A 24,979-nucleotide genomic window follows, 5' to 3' on the forward strand; every position below is an offset into this window, starting at 1 on the left:
ACCAATGTTGATGGATACGGATGGATGCACACTAATAGGAGAAGAAAAAATGAGCTGCACTCAGAGACAAATATGTGTGAGGCAGTGACGCACGTTGAGCGTCCTACAACCAGACGTAGCTGCAGGACACTCTACTCAGCGTGAGCTGCACTCACACACAGTCAGAGACCTCTCAGACAGCCGTCAACAGTGCAGCTAAGTGGGCACTGGCACTGACAGGCTGCAGAAAGGCTCCGCTGTGTACTCCTATATAGTGTTTGCAACCACCGTAGATGGAGACGGATGGATGCACACTAATAGAAGAAAAAATGAGCTGCACTCAAATAAAAATATGTGTGAGGCAGTGACGCACGCTGAGCGTCCTACAGCCAGACGTAGCTGCAGGACACACTACTCAGCATGAGCTGCACTCACACACAGTCAGAGACCTCTCAGACAGCCGTGAACAGTGCAGCAAAGTGGACACTAGCACTGAAAGGCTGCAGAAAGGCTCCGCTGTCTACTACTAGTGTTTGCAACCAACGTATATGGATACGGATGGAAGCACACTAGATTGAAATTATTTAAAAAATGCAGCTCAAAAAATAAAAGATGTATGAGGCAGCAGTGATCACACTGGGTGGCCTACAGCCTGACGTGGCTGCAGGACCCACTCCACAGCGTGAGCTGCACTCACACAGCCCTTGCAGACAGCTGTGAAAACAGCGCTGCTAGGGAAAAGCAAGCTACAGTGGTGGTTTATGTAGCCTGGATAAAGCACAATATTGTTTTTAGAATCGCTATTTCTAACTGTCCCTCACAGTCTTCTACAGCAGCCTGTCCCTAACTGAATTCACAGCAGAGTGACCAGAAATGGCGGCTGCGGTGGCTTTTATAGTGCATCATGACATCATTTCGGCAGCCAATCACAGCCATGCCAATAGTTAACATGCCTACATGCCTAACAGGATGTGCCCACACTTCGGAGGATTCCCATTGGCTTAATCAAAGCAAGCAGGCTCATAGCATGATGGGAACTTCCTATTCCGATTCCGATCCCGGAATCCGATATGAAAAAAGTATCGGAATTAAGTATCGGAATTCCGATACCGCTGATATCGGCCGATACCCGATACTTGCGGTATCGGAATGCTCAACACTACTTATGACTAGAGTTGAGCGACTTTGGTCGGATCGGGTTTCGTGAAACCCGAATGAAACAAAATTTGAGTAGGATGAAACTGGTCCGACTAGGGCAAAAAAAGTCAGAGTTTCGTCCGAAACCCAACGCCAATGCAAGTCAATGGGGAATAAAAGTTGGCATTGAGTGGATGAATGACCAAAGTCGCTCAACTCTACTTATGACCATGTGATATTTCAGTTTTTCTTTTTTAATAAATGTCAAAAATTTCTACATTTCTGTTTTTTTTCAGTCACGATGGGGTGCAGCGTGTACATTAATGAGAAAAAAAATTAACTTTTTTGAATTTACCAAATGGCTGCAATGAAACAAAGAGTGAAAAATGTAAAGGGGCCTGAATACTTTCTGTACCCACTATATACACTCACTGGCCACTTTATTAGGTACACCTGTCCAACTGTGTGTTAAGACTTAATTTCTAATCAGCCAATCACATGGCAGCAACTCAGTGCATTTAGGCATGTAGACATGGTCAAGACAATCTCCTGCAGTTCAAACCGAGCATCAGTATGGGGAAGAAAGGTGATTTGAGTGCCTTTGAACGTGGCATGATTGTTGGTGCCAGAAGGGCTGGTCTGAGTATTTCAGAAACTGCTGATCTACTGGGATTTTCACGCACAACCATCTCTAGGGTTTACAGAGAATGGTCCGAAAAAGAAAAAAAATCCAGTGAGCGGCAGTTCTGTGGCCGGAAATGCCTTGTTGATGCCAGAGGTCAGAGGAGAATGGGCAGACTGGTTCGAGCTGATAGAAAGGCAACAGTGACTCAAATTGCCACCCGTTACAACCAAGGTAGGCAGAAGAGCATCTCTGAACGCACAGTGCGTCGAACTTTGAGGCAGATGGGCTACAGCAGCAGAAGACCACACCGGGTACCACTCCTCTCAGCTAAGAACAGGAAACTGAGGCTACAATTTGCACAAGCTCATCGAAATTGGACAGTAGAAGATTGGAAAAACGTTGCCTGGTCTGATGAGTCTCGATTTCTGCTGCGACATTCGGATGGTAGGGTCAGAATTTGGCGTAAACAACATGAAAGCATGGATCCATCCTGCCTTGTATCAACGGTTCAGGCTGGTGGTGGTGGTGTCATGGTGTGGGGAATTTTTTCTTGGCACTCTTTGGGCCCCTTGGTACCAATTGAGCATCGTTGCAACGCCACAGCCTACCTGAGTATTGTTGCTGACCATGTCCATCCCTTTATGACCACAATGTACCCAACATCTGATGGCTACTTTCAGCAGGATAATGCGCCATGTCATAAAGCTCGAATCATCTCAGATTGGTTTCTTGAACATGACAATGAGTTCACTGTACTCAAATGGCCTCCTCAGTCACCAGATCTCAATCCAATAGAGCATCTTTGGGATGTGGTGGAACGGGAGATTCGCATCAGGGATGTGCAGCCGACAAATCTGCGCCAACTGTGTGATGCCATCATGTCAATATGGTCCAAAATCTCTGAGGAATGCTTCCAGCACCTTGTTGAATCTCTGCCACGAAGAATTGAGGCAGTTCTGAAGGCAAAAGGGGGTCCAACCCGTTACTAGCATGGTGTACCTAATAAAGTGGCCAGTGAGTGTATATATATATATATATATATATATATATAATGTAATATATGTAAAAAAATACAATTGTGCAAAAAAATTTACATACCCCGGCACAATTTTTGCTTTCTTGGCCTTTTTTCACAGAATATGAATGATAACACCACAACCTTTCCTCCCCTCATGGTTAGTGGTTGGGTAAAGACATTTATTGCCAAACTACTGTGTTTTCTCTTTTTAAATCATAATGACAACCCAAAACATCCAAATGACCATGATCAAAAGTTTACATACCCTGGTGATTTTGGCCTGATAAAATGCACAGAAATTGACACAAGTGGGTTTGAAAATCTACTAAAGGTGTCATCCTCACCTGTGACCTGTTTGCTTGTAATCAGTGTGTGTGCATAAAAGCTCAATGAGTTTCTGGGATCCAGAAGGACTCTTGTATCTTTCATCCAGTCAATAACATTTCTGGATTTTGAGTCATGGGGAAAGCAAAAGAATTGTCTTCCATACCCTTGAATTCAGTGAGGCCACACCCTGTCTAGTGACATGCCTGTCGAGAATATGGAGCGAGGTCATGCCCACTGGCCAGGAATCTGTATGTGACTGCAGACATATGAATCCTGACAGCGCACACTGTCCGGATCCTCCAGTGCCATGAAAAAGCAGTCATGTGACCTCAAGTATGCGATGTGTGTACTTTCTGCCACATTCCTACTAGACATGTTCAACTTCACTCAGTTCTCTTGTATTGAGTAAGGTTGTGTACGTTTAGTCGGCACGGGGCCACATGTATGCAAATTGCATGCTTGCGGTCACACTTCTGGCATTGGCACTGGAAAACTCACAGCATGTAGATTACATGCTGTGAGGATTCACAAGTCTGCAGTCACATAGAGTGACTGTATACTTGAACCGTAAGCCTGGACAACCCCTTTAAGGATTAATGAGGGTTCCAGAAATATTGAAGTGATGATTCAATCACTTTATTGGATGAGAATACGTATTGCTGCTTATTAGGCAATGAATTTAAACAAATTATGCAGTTAAAAATATTAATATAGGACCCCCATTTATTAATAATAATAATAATAATAATAATAATAATAATAATAATAATGCTTTTAAAATTGGCATTTATTGTTTTTTGTAAATGCAAATCCTTTTGCCCTTTTCTAGCCAAATATATAAATAGGGAAGATTGCGGCTTTTTTTGTTGGCTGTAGATAATGTCAATACTTGTTTCCTATATTTGTTGAAAAAAAAGCATGAATGGTTTGTATGGCCTTAAACAGATTACAAAGCAATATCCTGCAGAGTTCCGGCAAAAGAAGACAGCCTTTTATAGTAACCAGCGTATGCACAAACATTACGGCGTCTCCAGCTATTCCATCAATACCGTATCAAACACATACACAATGAGGTGATGTAAAATATTGATCCGAACCCTCTCTGGCTTCATACCTCGTTCTGAACCGGGAAGAACATTAGGTGTTCTTTGTCTGAAGTGATGTCTCCCCTTTGCTGCTGTCTTTGATCATCTGACAGACGTATGACCGCAGGATGCTTTGGGCTCACTAATTGATCTTTCAATCTCACCCATTATGGAAAAATTGATTTAACCTATTGTTTGCTAGATGGCGTTTAAAACCTTGACTAAGTTGAATATTCCTTATGTCCATGTGATATGAAAAGAGCAAGACTGTTGAATATATGTGCATGCTGTTGTAGGTACGAGAGCCGACTGGGGGGTGGTCCTTCTTCCGCCGCAAACAGACTCAAGACAGACACCGATGTGCATTCAACAGGTCCTCTATATTGGCCGTCCTCTCGATGACCCACAGGAGCCCACACAAGTTTTTTCTGTGAATTTATTCTTTAATTTAACACCTACAGCTCCAAATTGTTACACACACATACTACTATCATTATTAGTGAGGGACATATATAAATCTAACGGATATGCAATGGTTTACTGTATGTAAACCACGTCTCACCCTGTCGGGTTCTGTAGTGATTTTACAGAAGCCGACAATTGAATAATCAGCTATTCTGCTATCTACCTCTGTATGAAATATAAATATATACTGTATATACTGTATGTGTCTCACTGATATATATATATATACTGTATATTTATAGACTGTATATATATTTTCACGAATATTTGAGGCCATGGATCCATTATATGTCCATTTTGCAAGCCGGCGAGAGAATCTCGCCGTATGGATGCCATACAGATGTCACACGGATACTTAGATGGAAGAAAATCGTATCCTCGCATTGAACACGGATGACATATGGATCACTGTTCAGGGAACATTTCTGCGATTCTCGTTCATATAGAAAATGGACTGTATTTTTATACGTTGTGTGTGACTCCAGCCTAAAGAGTAAGGCCACGTGCACACATTGAGTATTCGTTGACATTTTTACCTCAGTATGTGTAAGCCAAAACCAGAAGTGGGTAAAAAATGCAGACGTGGGGACATTTTTTTTTTTAAACTTTTCCTCTGATTCTCCTGATTTTGGCTTACAAATACTGAGGTAAAAAAATTCACCAAATTCCCAACATGAGCATGTGGCCAATCTGTGTAAATACAGGCTCGGACTGGCCCGCAGGAGAATCCTCCACTAGGCCCTTGTGAAGGAGTGCTGAGCAGTGTTATCACACTTCACAATTTTCAGAAAAAGGTGTCATCTAATCAGTCATTAATCAAGCAATATTATAAGTGAAAATTAATTTGGGTATTAGGGTCAGGTTATTTTTACATGTAGCTGAACACGGGGCCTCGAGAATCAATGTTATAGACAGGTCATTGTTCACAGGACTACGTTTCAGCTCATCTATGGAGCATTTTCGAGTCTGGTGTTTTTGAAAGGGTTTGCTCTTATCTATTCATTTTTATTATTACCTGTAATGTCCTTTAAAATATTATACATTTTATGCACGCCTCCCTGCTGACACGATTTAGTATTTAGCTTTGCCTGATAATCTTATTTCTTCACTTTATTTTTTCTCACAATTAAATGGGTTTACTGGGACTTTGCTATTGCTGAACTTTAGGATAGGCCATCATTGTTGGATTAGTAAAGGTCTGACTTCTGGCAGCTCCACAAATCAGCAGACTGAAAGAGCTCCACCACATGCATCATCCTATCGGTTGTTTACTAGGCACAGCACGTACATTTGGTATTACAACCCACTCCAAAACACTTAACTGGGACTAAACTGCAGACAGCTGCAACCAGATGCAGCCTGTACAAAATGTGAGCTGTGAATGGTAAAAAAAAAGGACGTAGTGCTTGTCAGAGTAAGACTAGGTGCAAAGGTGCATATATTCTCTCATTCGAGAGAATCAGGTCAATTATGCAAATCCCCCTTTGATCAAACTCTGATCAGATTATGATCCCATTATCTCAGATAAGGAGAAGATGTAGAAAAAAATGTCTTCATTTCTTCTTCATTGTGTGAGTCCATGGAAATCGAATTTCACTCACGTCATGCGAGGGCAGTCCAATGTTTTCCATAGGCTTATTGACTTGCATGGCCAAGTGCGATCCAAATATTGGATCAAACTTGGGCAATCAGCGTTTTGGATGGCACGGCACTGTCTAAGGAACGTGCCACTGACTGCGGTGCCCTCTCCATCCTACACCTTTTCCCATTCCATTCCCTTGGTTCTGCCTCCTCTCGACCACCCTTTTTTTTGTCTGTGATGAGCACAGTGGTCTTGCCCATTTAGAGGAATTGGCCAACGGTAGCCCAGTGGGCTTTTGAAACCGCCCCCTCCTTTTTTCCTCACCAGGTATATATTAACTGCAGGAGCGGGGTTCCTCCACTTCCGCTTTGGGTCCTGGAGGTGCTCGTCCACACTATCTGGAGAAGAGTGATGGCTGATCCTCTGATGGAGCTTCTGCATGCCAGGGCATCGCAGGAGGGTGAGCAATGGGTGCAGGCCCTGATTGCAGGGCTTAGTGCTCAGTTTTTGTCCCCTGTGGCCGTGGTATCAGGAGGCTGGCGGTCCACACGGCGTTCCCGCCCTCCTGCCTGTCTCAGCCCTAGCCCCATTCCAGCTGCTGTTCTGCCTGTTGGCGGCTCGCGTGAGCGCCAGGCAGAGAGAGTAGCTTCCCCACCTCTGGTCCGGTCGCTATGGCTCCGCATACGGTAGTTCGGGCTGAGGTAACTCCGGTCACGGCCCCAAGCCCGTGCTCCCGGCTTTGGTAACTGATGGGCAAGCGCTGCCACACACGGGCCCAGCAGAGGGTGTGGCCCCGCCACTTCACCTCAGCTTTTTCTTTTACCTCAAGTCGGCACCCAGAGTTATTTTCGTGCCAACAACAAAGATACTTCATTAACCCTGCAGCAGCCAATTCATATCCCCCCGCACTCATTAGGTACTGAGCAAATGGGTTCTAGAGGCAATACTGTTGCTTCGTCAGAGGATGCCTCAGACCCAAGACCGGATTAGTATGCAGGGTAATATTGATGTGTCACCCATGCAAGCAAGTGCTGTTCTCAGCACAGATGAGGCTAGCAGGAATGCCGCTGGGGTCACTGTGGCTCATGTGGTGCCTCAGGTGGTGCCGTCTCCTTTGGCTGCAAACATTTCTAGTGGGACTGAATCATATAGGCTTTAACGCCGCGGTTCTAGCTCATCCTCATCAGAGTCTCCCCACAGTTATCAGCGCCATAGACACCGCTCCTCACGCCGACGTTGCAAGTGTTCCTCGCAGGCATGTCAGGGGTCAAGATCTCACAGGAGGGGTCATAGCCATCATTATCGGAATCTTTGAGCTCATCGGCGAGTCCCGATTATCGGCCTCGTTCTCGGGGCAAGCCAGTAGCTGGAAACAGCTGCCAGGGCATCCAGCCTGGCTGAACCGAGAGCGTCATCCAGGGCTTCTAGCCTTGCCTTCAACCACCCATGCGTTAACCCAGGTGCTGGAGTTCCTCCATCAGTCAGAGTCCCTCTTCCTGCTGTAGATTTGGGTGAGTGCAATTTTTCTCTTGCAGGTAAAAATGTTAACCCCGATTTATTACCTGCCCTTAAGGCATTAATTGAGCAGTTTATCATACTGGTTGGTATTGCACAAGTAAATCCAACGGTCTCAGAAAAGAAAGTTGAACCATCACTAGCTAGCATATTTAAGGATTCCCTTTATTGTGGGATTAGCCCGCTAGGTGCTCATTTAGATAATGAAACTAAAGAGAAAATATGGGCAAACAATTATATAGACATCTGGTCTTTAGTATCAGTGGACCAGCACACAGTCGACAAAGAGAGAAGGCCGATTGATAGGGCATTTGACAGGAGCAGGCTGAAGGTTGCCAAGACTATGAGCAATTGGTTACAGGCCTTTTCTGTTTTGGGATGTGTCATGGGTCAGAAGCACCTGGAAGGGTGTTCTGATCTATTACTTTACCAGGACATGATTTATACCTCCTACAAGGTCCACTGCTGGTCTGCCAGGTGGCGTTACGATGAGGAGTTCCAGAGGCGGCTGGCCCTCTAGCCTGAAATAGGTTGGGGGGTAAAGGCAACTGATGTGTGGATCAGGTTAATGTTATCACAAAAGCAGCCCCCCTTTCCAACAGAGGCCATTAGTAACACCACAGCAACAGCAGGACATAACTCAGTGGTCATCTGGAGACCTGGAGCCTGCTGGTTATTCACTGAGGGACACTGCCATTTCTTTGGGTTATGTAAATATAAACACGAATGCTCCGCATGCGGAGGAGCTCATCCAGCTGCCCGCTGCCCCCGCCCTTCAGGTAAATTACCAGTCAAGCCTTCCGTCAGCAAAAACAGGGAACTAGACCGTTACTCTAATAAAGTTGCGGAGGGCCAACTTCGATTTGGTTTTTCCTATGGGTTTTTTATCCCTTTCAAATTTAGCAGTTTCCCTTCATTTGCTACTAATTTGAAGTCTGCCCGTGAACACCCTGAGGTACTTCGGGAGAAGATTAACAAAGAAGTGAAGTTAGGCAGGATTGCGGGCCCGTTTCAAACTCCTCCTTTTTGGAACTTTAGAATTTCTCCTTTGGGTTTAGTTCCTAAAAAGGACCCAGGCGCATTTCGTCTTATACACCATCTATCTTACCCTAAGGGTGAGTCTGATAATAACGGAATTTCTTTGGAGGATGCATCGGTATCATATGATTCTTTTGACCGGGCTGTAGCCCTGCTTCTCCAAGCTGGTGCTGGAGCTCTTCTAGCAAAATCTGATATCGAATCCGCCTTCCAGTCTCTTACCACTTCACCCGGATTGTTTCCACCTTTTGGGTTGCCAGGTGGATGATGGTTTTTATTACAACACGGGCCTCCCAATGGGTTGCTCCATATCTTGTTATTATTTTGAGCTGTTCAGTTCCTTTTTGGATTGGGATGTTAGATCTGGAACGGGTTCCAGGTCTGTCACACACTATTTAGACAATTTTTTGTTCATGGGACCAAAAGATTCTGCTGTTTGTTCACAGTTACTAAATTTTTTCAAACATTTATCACTCCAGTTTGGGTTCCCCTATCAGCTGAAAAGACTGTCGGCCCAGTTACAACCCTGTCTTTCTTGGGAATCGAAATTGACACAATCAACATGGTTTACCGTTTACCCGCCGAGAAGGTTGAGAAGCTTATGTCCATGATCGAAGGTTTCTGTTCTGTCAAAAAAGTTGCATTGCGCCAAATGCAATTCTTACTTGGTCTATTGGTTTTTGCCTGTAGGGTTATGCCAGTTGGAAGGGTTTTTTCAAGGCATTTATCATTAGCGACAAGAGGGGCTACCCTTCCCGGTCATAAAATCCGGTTGACAAAAAGCTTGAGGTCTGATTTGGAGGTATGGAAAAGATTTTTGAATTAATTTAATGGCTGCACTTGTTTCATGTCCCTTGAAATTTCTAACCAAGAGCTGAAACTATCTTCAGACACGGCAGGGTCTGCTGGTTTCGGTACCATTTTTGGAGATCAGTGGTGTGCAGCTGCTTGGCTGGATTCGTGGAGATCTCAAGTGCTTTGCAACAATCTTACGCTATTGGAACTTTCTCCCATTGTAGTAGCGGTGGAGATATGGGGTCCTCAATTTGCTAGCAATAAAATATGTTTTTGGTGTGATTAACCTCAGTGTGGTACACAGGCCCGGATTGGTAATATGCCCAATCGGGCATTTTTCCGCTGGGCCGCTGTCATGTGGGCCATGGGCGGCAGCGCCCGCTCATCTGGCCGCTTGCCAGCTGATGCGGCCACTGGCCTGGCTGTTGTTCCTGCCGCCTTGCACGCACTGCAGGGAGATAAGCCGCCATGCACCCCATCCTTGCCCTAGCTTGAGGCCCCCCCCGCAGCCACTTACAGCGTCGCTTGCCTGCTCTCTTCTCTGTACACAGGACCTGTGATGAGGTCACAGAAGGGGAGGAGTCAGGGGTCACATGATCAGGAGCATTTGTCCAGACCCCTGATCACACAGGGGTGCACACAGCCCTGCCTCTTGGTGTCTGCCAGACTCTGCTGTGCTGGTTGTCATGGTGCTGGATGAGGTAAGTATGTGTGGGGTCAGGAGGGGTTTACAGGGTAGATGTGGCAGAGCTGTGTGTGTATGAGGTGTACGGAGCGGAGCTGCGTGTGTACGAGGTGTATGGAGCGCAGCTGGATGTGTACGAGGTGTACGGAGAGGAACCGTGTGTGTATGAGGTGTACAGAACGGAGCCGCGCGTACGAGGTGTACGGAGAGGAGCCGTGCGTACGAGGTGTACGGAGAGGAGCCGTGCGTGTACGAGGTGTATGGAGTGGAGTCGTGTGTGTACGAGGTGTACGGAGCGGAGCCGTGTGTGTACGAGGTGTACGGAGCGGAGCCATGTGTGTATGAGGTGTACGGAGCGGAGCCGTGTGTGTACGAGGTGTACGGAGAGGAGCCACGTGTGTGTACGAGGTGTACGGAGCGGAGCCGTGTGTGTGTGTGAGGTGTACGGAGAGGAGCCATGTGTGTACGAGGTGTACGGAGCGGAGTCGCGTGTGTACGAGGTGTACGGAGCAGAGCCGCGTGTGTGCGAGGTGTACGGAGCGGAGCCGCGTGTGTACGAGGTGTACGGAGCGGAGCCGCGTGTTTACGACGTGTACAGAGAGGAGCCGCGTGTGTACGGAGCGGAGCCGCATGTGTCTACGAGGTGTACGGAGCGGAGTTTTTCTGGCGCATGCGGAAGGGTCCCCTTTAACTAAATTCTAATTCCAGTCTATTTTTCCCAAGTGCCTACAAGCTTTTAGTGTTCAACCCAGGGAATATGGTACACATTCGATTCGAATAGAGGTAGCTACTGAGGCTGTGAAAGCTAGTTTGCCGGAGGTAGAGGTTCAAAGGTTAGGAAGATGGAGCTCTGCTTGCTATGCCAGGTATATTAGACCAGACTTACTAACATAATTTATTTCCTTTTTGTTTATCTGGGTCCCGCAAGGCCAACAGTGAGGGTCCTAGGCCACTATTATATTTTCTGGGTGGCTCAGAGAGCAGATTGTCGTCATGGTGGAAAGACTATGGGTTTTCAGGGTATGGAAGCGAATTGGAGAGGCATTAGGGGCCTGAAATGGCCTCAGGTGCTTCAAGAGGTGATTGATATTGGGAAAGATGTTGTAGGGCCAGTAATACTAGTATTACATGCTGGTGGGAATGACCTGTGTTCCTACAAAGTTGCTGAGCTATTAATTATGATGCGGTCTGACCTGGAATGGTCCCCCAGTTTTTTCCCTAAACTCATACTAGTTTGGTCAGAGATAGTTCCCAGAGCTGTGTGGCAGCGAGCCCGGGATGGGATGGCAGTAGAGTGGGCCAGACGTTCGATAAATGCACGTTTGTCCAAGTTTGTGCGGGATAAGTGGTGTGGTGGTGAGGCATCGCCAGCTTGAAGGTGACAATTCAGCTCTCTTGAAGTCGGACGGGGTCCAGCTCACTGACATTGGTTTGGAGATCCCGTTGTCGGGGCTTCAGGCTGGGATAGAACAAGCCTTGTGCTTGATGGGTGGGGGTCGGAGTCCTGTATAGTGCTAAACAGGATCCTTTTTGACTGTTTTTCAACAAAGGAAGCACCGGAATGTTTCTGCTAAGTAGGCTGACTTGCCTGTAGATGTTGCAGGGCATTTGGCTACTGGTCTTTTGTGAAGTTTAAAGTGCTTACTTTTTATTGTTATATTAAATTCTATAAAGAAATTAAAGCAGTGACCAACCTCGCCCATCAATTGCTTGTGTCTGTCTCATTGTTAGTTAGGGTTTTGGAGGGGAAGGGAGAGAGGGTTTGCTTGTCCGAGTGTTTTTTTGGATTCAACTGAGACCGAAAATACTATGATCTGCACTTGCCCTACTGCAGAACAATCAATCAGTTGATTGCGGGCATGTAGGGAATCGGGGCCTTACAGCTCTGATATTAATCATGTATCTTAGGGGTTTGTGCACACATTGCGGATTACGCTCAGGAATTTCCTGAGTGGATTTTGCATCACTTGGCAGAATCCGCAGGTCAAAATCCTTACTTGGTCTATTGGTTTTTGCCTGTAGGGTCATGCCAGTTGGAAGGGTTTTTTCAAGGCATTTATCGTTAGCGACAAGAGGGGCTACCCTTCCTGGTCATAAAGTCCGGTTGACAAAAAGCTTGAGGTCTGATTTGGTGGTATGGAAAAGATTTTTGAATTAATTTAATGGCTGCACTTGTTTCATGTCCCTTGAAATTTCTAACCAAGAGCTGAAACTATCTTCAGACACGGCAGGGTCTGCGGGTTTCTGTACCATTTTTGGAGATCAGTGGTGTGCAGCTGCTTGGCTGGATTCATGGAGATCTCAAGTGCTTTGCAACAATCTTACGCTATTGGAACTTTCTCCCATTGTAGTAGCGGTGGAGATATGGGGTCCTCAATTTGCTAGCAATAAAATATGTTTTTGGTGTGATTGGTAATATGCCCAACCGGGCATTTTTCCGCTGGGCCGCTGTCATGTGGGCCGCGGGCGGCAGCGCCCGCTCATCTGGCCGCTTGCAGCTGATGCGGCCACTGGCCTGGCTGTTGTTCCTGCCGCCTTGCACGCACTGCAGGGAGATAAGCCGCCACACACCCCATCCTTGCCCTAGCTTGAGACCCCCCCCGCAGCCACTTACAGCGTCGCTTGCCTGCTCTCTTCTCTGTACACAGGACCTGTGATGAGGTCACAGGAGGGGAGGATTCAGGGGTCACATGATCAGGAGCATTTGTCCAGACCCCTGATCATGTGACCCCTGACTCCGCCCCTCCTGTGACCTCATCACAGGTCCTGTGCGCACAGCCCTGCCTCTTGGTGTCTGCCAGACTCTGCTGTGCTGGTTGTCATGGTGCTGGATGAGGTAAGTATGTGTGGGGTCAGGAGGGGTTTACAGGGTAGATGTGGCAGAGCTGTGTGTGTATGAGGTGTACGGAGCGGAGCTGCGTGTGTACGAGGTGTATGGAGCGCAGCTGGATGTGTACGAGGTGTACGGAGAGGAACCGTGTGTGTATGAGGTGTACAGAACGGAGCCGCGCGTACGAGGTGTACAGAACGGAGCCGCGTGTACGAGGTGTACGGAGCGGAGCCGTGTGTGTACGAGGTGTACGGAGCGGAGCCGTGTGTGTACGAGGTGTACGGAGCGGAGCCGTGTGTGTACGAGGTGTACGGAGCGGAGCCACGTGTGTGTACGAGGTGTACAGAGCGGAGCCGCGTGTGTGTACGGAGAGGAGCCGCGTGTGTACGAGGTGTACGGAGCGGAGCCGCGTGTGTACGAGGTGTACGGAGCGGAGCCGCGTGTGTGCGAGGTGTACGGAGCGGAGCCGCGTGTGTACGAGGTGTACGGAGCGGAGCCGCATGTGTACGAGGTGTACAGAGAGGAGCCGCGTGTGTACGGAGCGGAGCTGCATGTGTGTACGAGGTGTACGGAGTGGAGCTGCGTGTGTACGAGGTGTACGGAGCGGAGCCGCGTGTGTACAAGGTGTACGGAGAGGAGCTGCGTGTGTACGAGGTGTACGGAGAGGAGCTGCGTGTATACGAGGTGTACGGAGAGGAGCCGTGTGTGTACGAGGTGTGCGGAGCGGAGCCGCGTGTGTACGAGGTGTACGGAGAGGAGCCGTGTGTGTACGAGGTGTACGGCGCGGAGCCGTATGTGTACGGGGTGTACGGAGATGAGCCGCACGTGTACGGACCGGAGCCGTGTGTGTACTTGGTGTACGGAGCGGAGCTGCGTGTGTATGGGGTATACGGAGCGGAGCCGTGTGTGTACGGAGTGGAGCCATATGTGTACGGGATGTACAGAGCGGAGCCAAGTGTGTACGAAGCATACAAAGTGGGCTTTTCCCACGGACACAGGAGTACACGGCTGAGTCCCGAGGAGCATTTTAAAACTCACACATGACGTTCCACCGGAAGTGATATGCTGGAAGCTGACCGGAAATTAGGTAATTTCATGAGGAGATTGTGACGGAACTAGAAATGCTTCAGTTCCATCACCATGTCCTCCTCCGACAGCGCAGACAGCAGGATCACCTTGGAATCGGGGATGCCGGCCATGTGAGCGGATCATGATATGTCCTGCATCGGGAGGCTCAGGTGGGAATTACAATGTGAACCGGGCTGCTATAGTATCTTTATAGAATCTTTCTTTATTTCTTTCTCTCTTTTTCTTTCTCTCTCTGTTCTTTCTTTCTTTCTTTCTCATTCTCTGTTCTGTCTTTCCCTCATTTTCTTTCTCTCTCTCTGTTCTTTCTTTCTCTCTCTAATCTTTCTTTTTTCTTTCTCTCTCTCTCTGTTCTTTCTTTCTTTTCTTTACTTCTTTCTTTCTCTCTCTGTTCTTTCTTTCTTTCCCCTCTTTCTCTCTCTCTGTTCTTCTTTCTCTCGCTCTCCTTTCTTTCTCTCTCTGTTTTCTTTTTTCTCTCTCTCTGTTTTCTCTCTTCCTTAGTGCCAGTCAGTGTGCCCATAATGCCAGCCACTGTGCCCTCAGTTCCAGTCAGTGTGATCAGCATTGTTAAATGGGTGCGGTTGGGCGTGGACATGGGTGTGACTAGTTGCAAAATGGATGTGGCTGGGGCGTGGCCTAAAATTTGCAGTCTTTCTCCCTCTTTCCCTTCTTCAAAACTTGGGAGGTATGATAGTGGCGGCTGTGACCAGGGGGTCTGGTTGCCCAATGGATAGCAATTCTGCCAGGAATTCTGTCACCGTGCGTACAAAAGGGGACAGAGCTTTGGGAGGAGTACTGTACCTAAAAGCAATAAATAGGACTGAGCTGAAATACTGGGCACAGCTGTGGCTACATGTTATATAGTTGTGTTAATCTCCTCTCACTTCTTGTAACCTACAAGTGTACAAATATATTATATAGTCACCATGTGACTAGTGGGTCCCAGTCCGGCCCTGGTGGTACATTGTATAAATCGCTTGTCTTCATCTTCCCCCCGGTACTTGGCTTACTTCGTCATTTAGTCCTTGTATGTTTGAGTAAGAACATATGTTTCTGGGCCCGCCATGTTCCAGGAGTGCAAAATGAAATTGCTGTTGCCTTGTCACATTTCAATTGGCAGGTTTTCAGGGAGTTTCTCCCCAGTGCCCACCCGGAAGGTTTGCCTTGCCCCTCTTTCCTATGGGACATAGTGGCCAACAGTTGATGCCGTTGGTCCGCTCTTCAGTGGCTTCTTCTACTTGGCAGTCATATGGTAAGTCTTGGAATGAGTGGTGTCGTTGATCAATGGGAGACCAGACTGTGAGTTACAGTAGATTTTTTAATGTTACTTTTGGATTCTGGGATTTTGGTTTTTTTGGCCCAGCAACGACTATCTGGCTTAGCTTTTTATTTTCAACTGCTAAGCTGGCCAGATGTTACGGAGGCCTTTGTAATCATTCAGGCCTTGAAAGGGTGGAAAAAATCCCAATCCACTTTACTGGCCCAATCCAGTAAAGAGAGTCGACGTCCCATTTCTATTTCCCTATTACATAAGATTGTTGCCGTTACCTCCATGATATGTTCTTCTCGGTTTGAAGCTGCCCTTTTTTCAGCTGCATTTGCAATCCTGTACTTTGGTGCTTTATGCATTAGTGAATTAGTCCCTAAATCTAAAAAGATACCAGAAAAGGGCTTATTGTTTGAAGACGTGGTTGTAGCGGGGGATGTGATTCATCTCCTTATTCGCAAGTCAAAAAGAGACTCCTCAAGGAGGGGAGCGTGGACACTTTTGAACCCTGCTTTAGGCTCAGTTTGCCCTGTCAGGCTGAGTTCACACATGGCGTTTTTTTCGCGTTTCCGCGGCGGTTTTAACCGCGCGATTTTGCCGCGAAAACGCGAAAAATAAGCATCCCATGCATTCCTATGGGATTCCGCAATGCTATGCTGCGGTTTTTACCGCGGCAGAATCGCTTCGCGGTAAAAACCGCAGCATGCACTTTAATTTGCGGAATCGCGGCGATCCCGCACCCATAGGAATGCATTGTTCTGCTTACTTCCCGCATGTGGCTGTGCACACCATGCGGAAAGTAAGCAGAACATTTGCGGATGGTACCCACGGTCCGGAGGAGAGGAGACTGTCCTCCGGGCTTTGGGTACCATATCCCTGTAAAAAATAGAATTTAAAAATAAAAAATATTGTTATTCTCACCCTCCGACGTCCCGCGCAGTCTTCCTGCTTCTCTTCACGCTCTCGTTCCCAGTAGTCCTTTGCGAAAATGCCCGCGATGGCGTCCGTTCTCGCGGGATCGCGAAGTCTCGCGGTCATTCGCGCGACGTCATCGCGAATTACCGCGAGACATCGCGATCCCGCGAGAACGGATGTCATCGCGGGCATTTTCGCAAAGGATTACTGGGAACGGCTGCGCGGGACGTCGGAAGGTAAGAATAACACCATTTTTTATTTTTTTTTACATTCTATCTTTTACTACTGATGCTGCATAGGCGGCCTCAGTAGTAAAAAGTTGGTCACACTCGTCAAACACTATGTTTGACGAGGGTGACCAACCTGTCAATCAGTTCTCCAAGCGATGCTACAGATCGCTTGGAAAATGCTAGCATTTTGCAAGCTAAATACGCTTGCAAAATGCTAGTTTTTCTGCGGGAAAATCACGGGAATTTAAAATGCGATTTTCCCGCGGACTGGAATTCCGGAATTCTCGCGGTAATTTCCGCGAGAGTTCCGGTACGTGTGCACTTAGCCTCAAGATGGTTTTAAATTATATGGGATACAGAAGCAGTGGTAGAGTTTTTCTGGTGCATGCGGAAGGGTCCCCATTAACTAAATTCTAATTCTAGTCTATTTTTCCCAAGTGCCTACAAGCTTCTAGTGTTCACCCCAGGGAATATGGTACACATTCGATTCGAATAGAGGTAGCTACTGAGGCTGTGAAAGCTAGTTTGCCGGAGGTAGAGGTTCAAAGGTTAGGAAGATGGCGCTCTGCTTGCTATGCCAGGTATATTAGACCAGACTTGCTAACATAATTTATTTCCTTTTTGTTTATCTAGGTCCCGCAAGGCCAACAGTGAGGGTCCTAGGCCACTATTATATTTTCTGGGTGGCTCAGAGAGCAGATTGTCATCATGGTGGAAAGACTATGGGTTTTCAGGGTATGGAAGCGAATTGGAGAGGCATTAGGGGCCTGAAATGGCCTCAGGTGCTTCAAGAGGTGATTGATATTGGGAAAGATGTTGTAGGGCCAGTAATACTAGTATTACATGCTGTTTGTGCACACATTGCGGATTACGCTCAGGAATTTCCTGAGTGGATTTTGCATCACTTGGCAGAATCCGCAGGTCAAAATCTGCACGTTTTTAATGCGGATGTTGTGCGGATTTAATGCGGATAGTCATGCATTTTTTGGCCTGCAGATTTCTATAACGAAATGGGTGTTGAAACGCAGCAGAATGCGCACAAATAATTGACATGCTGCGGAAAATAAACTGCTGCGAGTGCCGTGTGGAATTTTCCGCAGCATGTGCACAGCAATTTTATTTTTCCACTAGCTGAAGAGCCAAGCGTTGCTCGGGAATAGTAACTAACTGTGGTTAGGTATAACAGTTTATAATAATTATATTGCACATAAAACTATTCACATCATATATACAACACTACAGATTTGCAACACAAATTAACTAAACAATTACCTAGTATTGATAGTATTTTATTTTCATCTCATTCAAGAGCCTTTTGATTAACAACATTTTTGGTTTTTCCTTTCGGTGCAAAGATGAACAGATTTTTGGCAGTTCCAACTCTTGAACAGGCCACGTAAAGTTGACCATGAGAAAAACATGGAGATTGCAAATCGATTCCTACTACTTTCAAGGACTGTCCTTGAGCCTTGTTAATGGACATTGTAAATGCCAGTCAAAAACTGGAGGCGTTTAAAATCAAAATGCAAATCAGATGGAATGCGTGAAATTCTTGGAATGAAAATGTCCTCTCCTTTGGCACATCCTGTTGCTGAGCTGTGTATCTAATCTTATCCTGTGTGATACCATCTGCTGAGCTGTGTATCTAATCCTATCCTGTGTGATACTGTCTGCTGAGCCGTGTATCTAATCCTATCCTGTGTGATACAGTCTGCTGAGCCATGTATCTTATCCTATCCTGTGTGATACTGTGTGCTGAGCCATGTATCTAATCCTATCCTGTGTGTTACTGTCTGCTGAGTCGTGTATCTAATCCTATCCTGTGTGAAAGATGCTTAGTGATTGGTTGCTATGGGACTGTTGCTCAGCTTTCATCTTTTAAACAGCTCTGGGGAAATGAAAGATGCTTAATGATTGGTTGCTATGGGCAACACAGGCAGTGTACCTGTTGTGGTCAAGAAGATGTACCTATGGGACTATGGGATGGAGGATGTGTAATGGGTATATGGGCACTGGACTATGGGATGGAGGAAGTGTGATGGGTATATGGGCACGGGAGGGGGTGATTCATTTCTGTCATGTGCTCTATGCTCCTTTCTGGGGGGCAGACAATGGCTGGGAGCTTATATTCCCTGGGATGCTAGATTTCTCCCACCCGGTAGGTGTCTGTTGAGGTGTTGTGGAGTGGGAAAACTGTTGTTCATAGCAACCAATCACAGCTCAGCTTCTTTTAAACAGCTCTGGTGAAATGAAAGATGCTTAGTGATTGGGTGGGGCTACGTGAAGTGGGCGTGGCTGATACACATACAGTACAGACCAAAAGTTTGGACACACAAAGAGTTTTCTTTATTTTATTTTTCTTATTTTATTTTTCTTTATTTTATTTTATTTTTCTTTATTTTCATGACTATGAAAATTATAGATTCACTCTGAATGCATCAAAACTATGAATTAACACATGTGGAATTATATAATTAACAAAAAAGTGTGAAACAACTAAAAATATGTCTTATATTCTAGGTTCTTCAAAGTAGCCAGCTTTTGCTTTGATTACTGCTTTGCACACTCTTGGCATTCTCTTGATGAGCTTCAAGAGGCAGTCACCGGAAATGGTCTTCCAACAGTCTTGAAGGAGTTCCCTTGTCATATCTGTAAACTCGTAAAGAGCTGGATATTGACTTAAAGGGCCACTTAATATGGTGGTAATGGTGGTTTCCGAAAGGAGCCACTCCTTGGCTGGGTCCTTCCCTGGAGGAAGATCTGGCTAGTCCCGTGTTTGAGACTCTTAAATGAGGCTCCACGGACTTTATTTGCATATTTGTATTTCCCAGGGAGCAATGCACCTAGGATTTCACTGATTGAGCGCCTTTGCCGGCTACCGCAGTGTTTTGTTTGACTGGTCTCCCTGAGGTCAGTGATTGTTTCGTGTTGTTGGTCTACTAGGCATTGCTCCCACGTAGCCAGAATCCTACTCCACACTGATGAGGGGCAACACCCCGAAACAGCTGTCTGTGGATGGATACCTGGCCTTGGTATTTCCATTGTCATATCTGTAAACTCGTAAAGAGCTGGATATTGACTTAAAGGGCCACTTAATATGGTGGTAATGGTGGTTTCCTAAAGGAGCCACTCCTTGGCTGGATCCTTCCCTGGAGAAAGATCTGGCTAGTCCCGTGTTTGAGACTCTTAAATGAGGCTCCACGGACTTTATTTGCGTATTCGTCTTTCCCAGGGAGCAATGCACCTAGGATTTCACTGATTGAGCGCCTTTGCTGGCTACCGCAGTGTTTTGTTTGACTAGTCTCCCTGAGGTCAGTGATTGTTTCGTGTTGTTGGTCTACTAGGCATTGCTCCCACCTAGCCAGAATCCTACTCCACACTGATGAGGGGCAACACCCCGAAACAGCTGTCTGTGGATGGATACCTGGCCTTGGTATTTCCATTGTCATATCTGTAAACTCGTAAAGAGCTGGATATTGACTTAAAGGGCCACTTAATATGGTGGTAATGGTGGTTTCCGAAAGGAGCCACTCCTTGGCTGGGTCCTTCCCTGGAGGAAAATCTGGCTAGTCCCGTGTTTGAGACTCTTAAATGAGGCTCCACGGACTTTATTTGCATATTTGTATTTCCCAGGGAGCAATGCACCTAGGATTTCACTGATTGAGTGCCTTTGCCGGCTGCCGCAGTGTTTTCTTTGACTGGTCTCCCTGAGGTCAGTGATTGTTTCGTGTTGGGGATCCAGACAAGGCAGAGTTCACAGAGGAGAGAGACACGGGGTCTGGGACAAGGCAGAGTTCACGGAGGGTGCGAGATCCTGGGCAGAGCAGAGCACGCCCTGACAGGTGTACACAGACAGCAGAGTAGAGCATGCACTGGAAGCGTTCAGGGACAGTGCAGATAACCTAACAATACAACCAAGACTAGGGTTAAAAAACATGGGAGAGATAATTGATAAATTTAAGAAAAATATAAAAAATATAAAAAATAATAATAAAAAATATATAAAAATTTGTAAAAAACAAAAAAGGGGATGCAAAAGGAAAACAGATAAATAATAAAAAATAATAAGCATAAAAAATGAACAAATAATATACTGTATATAAAATAATATAAATAAAACAAATGATGCAAAGGCAAGGAGGAGTCAAATAAAAACGCCTTTATTAGTACAAAAAATGGCAAATCAGTGCAATTGCATAAGGGTGTCTACACACAGTAATAGATGCATTATATATATATATATATATATATATATATATATATATATATATACATACATACACACAAAAAAAAATATATTACCAAAAAATTGGCAGTAATATATGTAAAAATATCATAAATAGTGTATATAAAAGTATATACATGTAGTAGCCCTATCCTATAATTACTGCTAGCCAGCCATAGAAAGTGAGGGGGACATAATAAGACTCATATACTAACACTGCACAGTGAATGCACTAATAAGTAGTGAATACAAGATCAGTGAAATAGCAGGTAATATGCTGTGAGAGTCATGAATCAGAAGCACTCCCCACAGAAGATTTAAATGGCCTGGCGAAAATAAATTTAAAAGGTGAATACCTGAGTGAAGTGTAGGCAGACCACCAGTGTGTGGAGCACTCCCCGACGCGCATTTCGGATCAGCGTCCTTCGTTAGGGGGTGTGCATGTAATTCTATGCAGCCGCACGCTCCGCTCCTGAGTGCCGGCATCAGCGCCGGGTATTAAGATGCGAGACTCCTCTGAGTTTCTCGCATGTGTGATCCTGGCCTTGGGGGCTAATAAAAACAATGAAAAGTAAAAAAAGTTTTAAAAAATATGAAAAAAATTAAAAATAAATAAAAGTTCAAATCAACCCTGTTTTTCCTCAGTGAAAATAAAGATATATAAAAAAAAAGATACATATTTGGTATCACCAAGTTCAGAAATGTCCGATCTATCAAAATATAAAAACAATTAATCCGATCAGTAAACACTGTAAACGGAAAAAATTAAAGAACACCAAAATTACGTTTTTTTGGTAGCCACAATTGTGCAAAAAACGCTGGAATAAGCAATGAAAAAGTCACATCTATCCCAAAATGTTACTAATAAAAACGTCTCGCCCAGCAAAAAAAAAGGTATCATACAGCTCCATCAGACGAAAAATGTTACGGGTCCCAGAAAATGGCGTCACAACTCCAAAAATGTTTTTTTTGAAAACTTCAGATTTTTTTGTCATCATTAATATGATAAAAAAACCTGGACATGTTTGGTAACACTGTAGTTGTATTGATAAGGAGTATCATATTGCATGGTCATTTTTACCATAAAAGCAATTCCCCAAAACAATGTCAAAATTGTGTTTTTCTTTTCACAATTTCACCGTACTTGGAATTTTTTTCCTCATTTCGAGTACACTGTGTGGAAAATTGAATGGGGTCATTCAAAAGTACAATTGATCCCACAAAAAACTAGTCCTCATATGTCTATGTGGACAGAAAAACAAAAGAGCGTTATGGCTCTGGGAAGAAGGGAGGAAAAACAGAAACGAAAAAAATGAAAATTTGCTGCGGCGTGAAGGGGTTAAACAACCACAGATAAGCAAATAATTACTGATATGCAATCATTTATTGCTGCAAAATTGGGTAATATAAACCCATTTTAAGTCTGCCCTTGAGTCAAAGGCCTCAACAAAGTGCTAAAGACCCTTGTCTTGAAGTGGTAAATAATTCTCTGTCTGGATTAGATGTTAAAAGTGGTAATTGAAGTTGGAGAAACCACTTATGTTTATTAAGCTATTTACATTGTTCTTACTTGATCGGTTTATTGAAAACAGTAAAAAATTTGTAAATTTTGCTAATAAATTGAATTTGTATTGGCGATTGAATAATTTTTACTGCAACTGCACATAATGTAGCAGTATATTTACTAAGGCCTCATTCAGACGTCTGTTATACACATATGTGTTCTATCCATGGCTTTCACAGATAAAACATGTAACCATTATAGTCTATGGGGCTGTTCACATGTCCGTATTTTTTTTGTGGATGTGTGAAAGCAAACATAATCACAGAGACATGTCCATTTTTTATTTGCACCATGAATTAGAATTACATTTACCAATACTAGTCTATAAGGCTGTGAAAATCACATAGATATTGTCATTGTGCAATCCGTGTGCTGTCTCTAAGATTGTAATGTATAGGAGAAACTTTGGAATGTATTTATTTTATTTTTACATACATGAAAATCCCCATGAAACACTGAAGGAAAAAACTGACTGTCTTAGAAAATGTTAAGATCTCTAAGTCACACTAGACAGGCGACATTTAACTGCCCTCCTCCTCTGTCACACATAATTGGGGCACAGGACCAGAGCTTACAATGTGAGCTGACAGTTTGTCTTCTAGAGATATGCTTGTACAATAGACAAAGAGAAGTGAATCATCCTAATTAACATGCGGGCAGCCCCTTTGTGAAGTGAGAGACCCGATAGTACCCAGGTGACTGAAGTAGGATGTCTACTGTGCATGGGCGGAGTTAAGACAGAAAAAAGCCTCTTACCTTTTGTGAGGATTTAAGTGAATATCTCACACCCTTTAGAGATAGCTATTGTTCTTCACAGATGCACATTCTTGTCATCTAAACATCTCTGGCAGATACTTGGGCACCTGTGGAAAAGTGTGAATGGGATATACATTTTCAGCTTCACCACTAATCGGGGAAGAAGATGTATGTTTTTTCATAACTGTAACCCCTGCCTAAAAGCCCCAAATTTGTAATGGCCAGATAACTGACAACAGGCATGTCATGTTTGAACTCTGGGGAAAGGTGAAAACTCGATGAAAAGTATGGCAGCGACCTCAAACTTCTGCAAGTGAAGTTATCTCATTAGTCGGGAATTTCATAAAATCCTGAGGTGCTGAGAACACCCCACAACCTGGCCCACATAATGTCATCAAGGGGGATGTGTGGGTGTAACTCAGGTACTGATAAAAGGTCAAGCCGAATCATGATCTTGGTTCTTGTAGAGAAATACACATTGTGTATGCATGATTTCCATCTGCTGTTCTTCAAAAGAAGCACTCCCTTTCACTAGGCCAAAGCCAAATCATATCTGTGATCGTTTTCCTTTGTTTTACCTGTTTTATTTTATGCAACTGTATATGCTGTATTATTCCTTTTTTTAAATCTTTTTTTACATTTTATCTAAACACTACCTATCTTTTGGATTAAATATAAAATTTGATAGTTTTCTCCTTTTATTCTGTAAACCACGCCTTGAAGCCATACACTACCTACCAGGCGTCCAGTCGGCCTGAATATAAAAAAAAAGACAGGTGGTGGCAGCTAGTAATCTTTCTTGGGTTACTGTTGAGTTCGCAGTGACAGTAGCAAAGGTATAAACATATTCAATGCGTTAGAATCAGACGTATATACACAGTTAGTTCCCCAATAACCGGCTTATTAGTGGAAGCAGCCTGTGGCTTCCTCTGTTAATCGTCAGTCTATCGAGTGATTGTCTGGACGATAGGGCCAGCAGAGAGCTGTTCAACACAAACATTACAGCGGGTGGTTCTGCATGACCTTCTCAGGCTGCGATCTTTGACACTGACAATGAGCAAACATTGATGAGACTGGGATAAAGAAACACTGATGACATTCAGACCATTTTAATTGTTAAAAATAATAATTAATTTTGATAGAGGAAATGTTCTGTCTATGCAAATGAAGCTGAATAACTATTTGTCGATCTGCAGCCTCTGTCACTCCAGCTCTATTTCCCACCTAGTACCTCCTCCTGCTTGACTGCCAGGTTCTATGCTGTGTGACTTCAGGCAAGCAAGCAATCAGGCAGGAGGAAGTGGTGCTGAGTGGGGAATAGAGCTGAAGTGACAGAGGCTTCAGATCTTCTATGTTTCTTCAGCCTGTTTATTAGTTCAAATACTGATTTTTCAGTAGTGGAGGAACAGCCTGTCTAGCTAATGGTATTGCTGAACTTTGAAGGAGCTACATATAAATAGTTTGGTCAGTGACTCCCCCATAAACATGATTGCTTCTACATGTATTGGGGCTTTCAGAGTGGAGGGAGGAAAAAAAGGGTTTATTGAACTCATGTGTTAAGTTTATTAAACATAATATATTATATAAGTTAAGTAAAGTGTATTAATACGCAGTCAAGGCTTATAGCCTAAAGAGCTGGCACCTCCAGTGTGTGTAAGTTATCTTCACCATTTGGAATGGATAGTGGTGTTTTTTAAGTGCCTGCACCGTGGTTCTACACCCCCCTGCAGCCCACGGATCCAATGCGTAAACAGTGAACATCATCTGCATCCGTTGCACTCAAAACGGCTTGAGTCATGGGACCTTTTCCCTGGGTGTGACCTTTTCTGCGTAAGCACTAATACAGGAGATTCTG

This window comes from Dendrobates tinctorius, unplaced genomic scaffold (genome assembly GCF_039654945.1).
Source record: "Dendrobates tinctorius isolate UK_male_01 unplaced genomic scaffold, ASM3965494v1 ptg000177l, whole genome shotgun sequence".
NCBI lineage: Eukaryota > Metazoa > Chordata > Amphibia > Anura > Dendrobatidae > Dendrobates > Dendrobates tinctorius.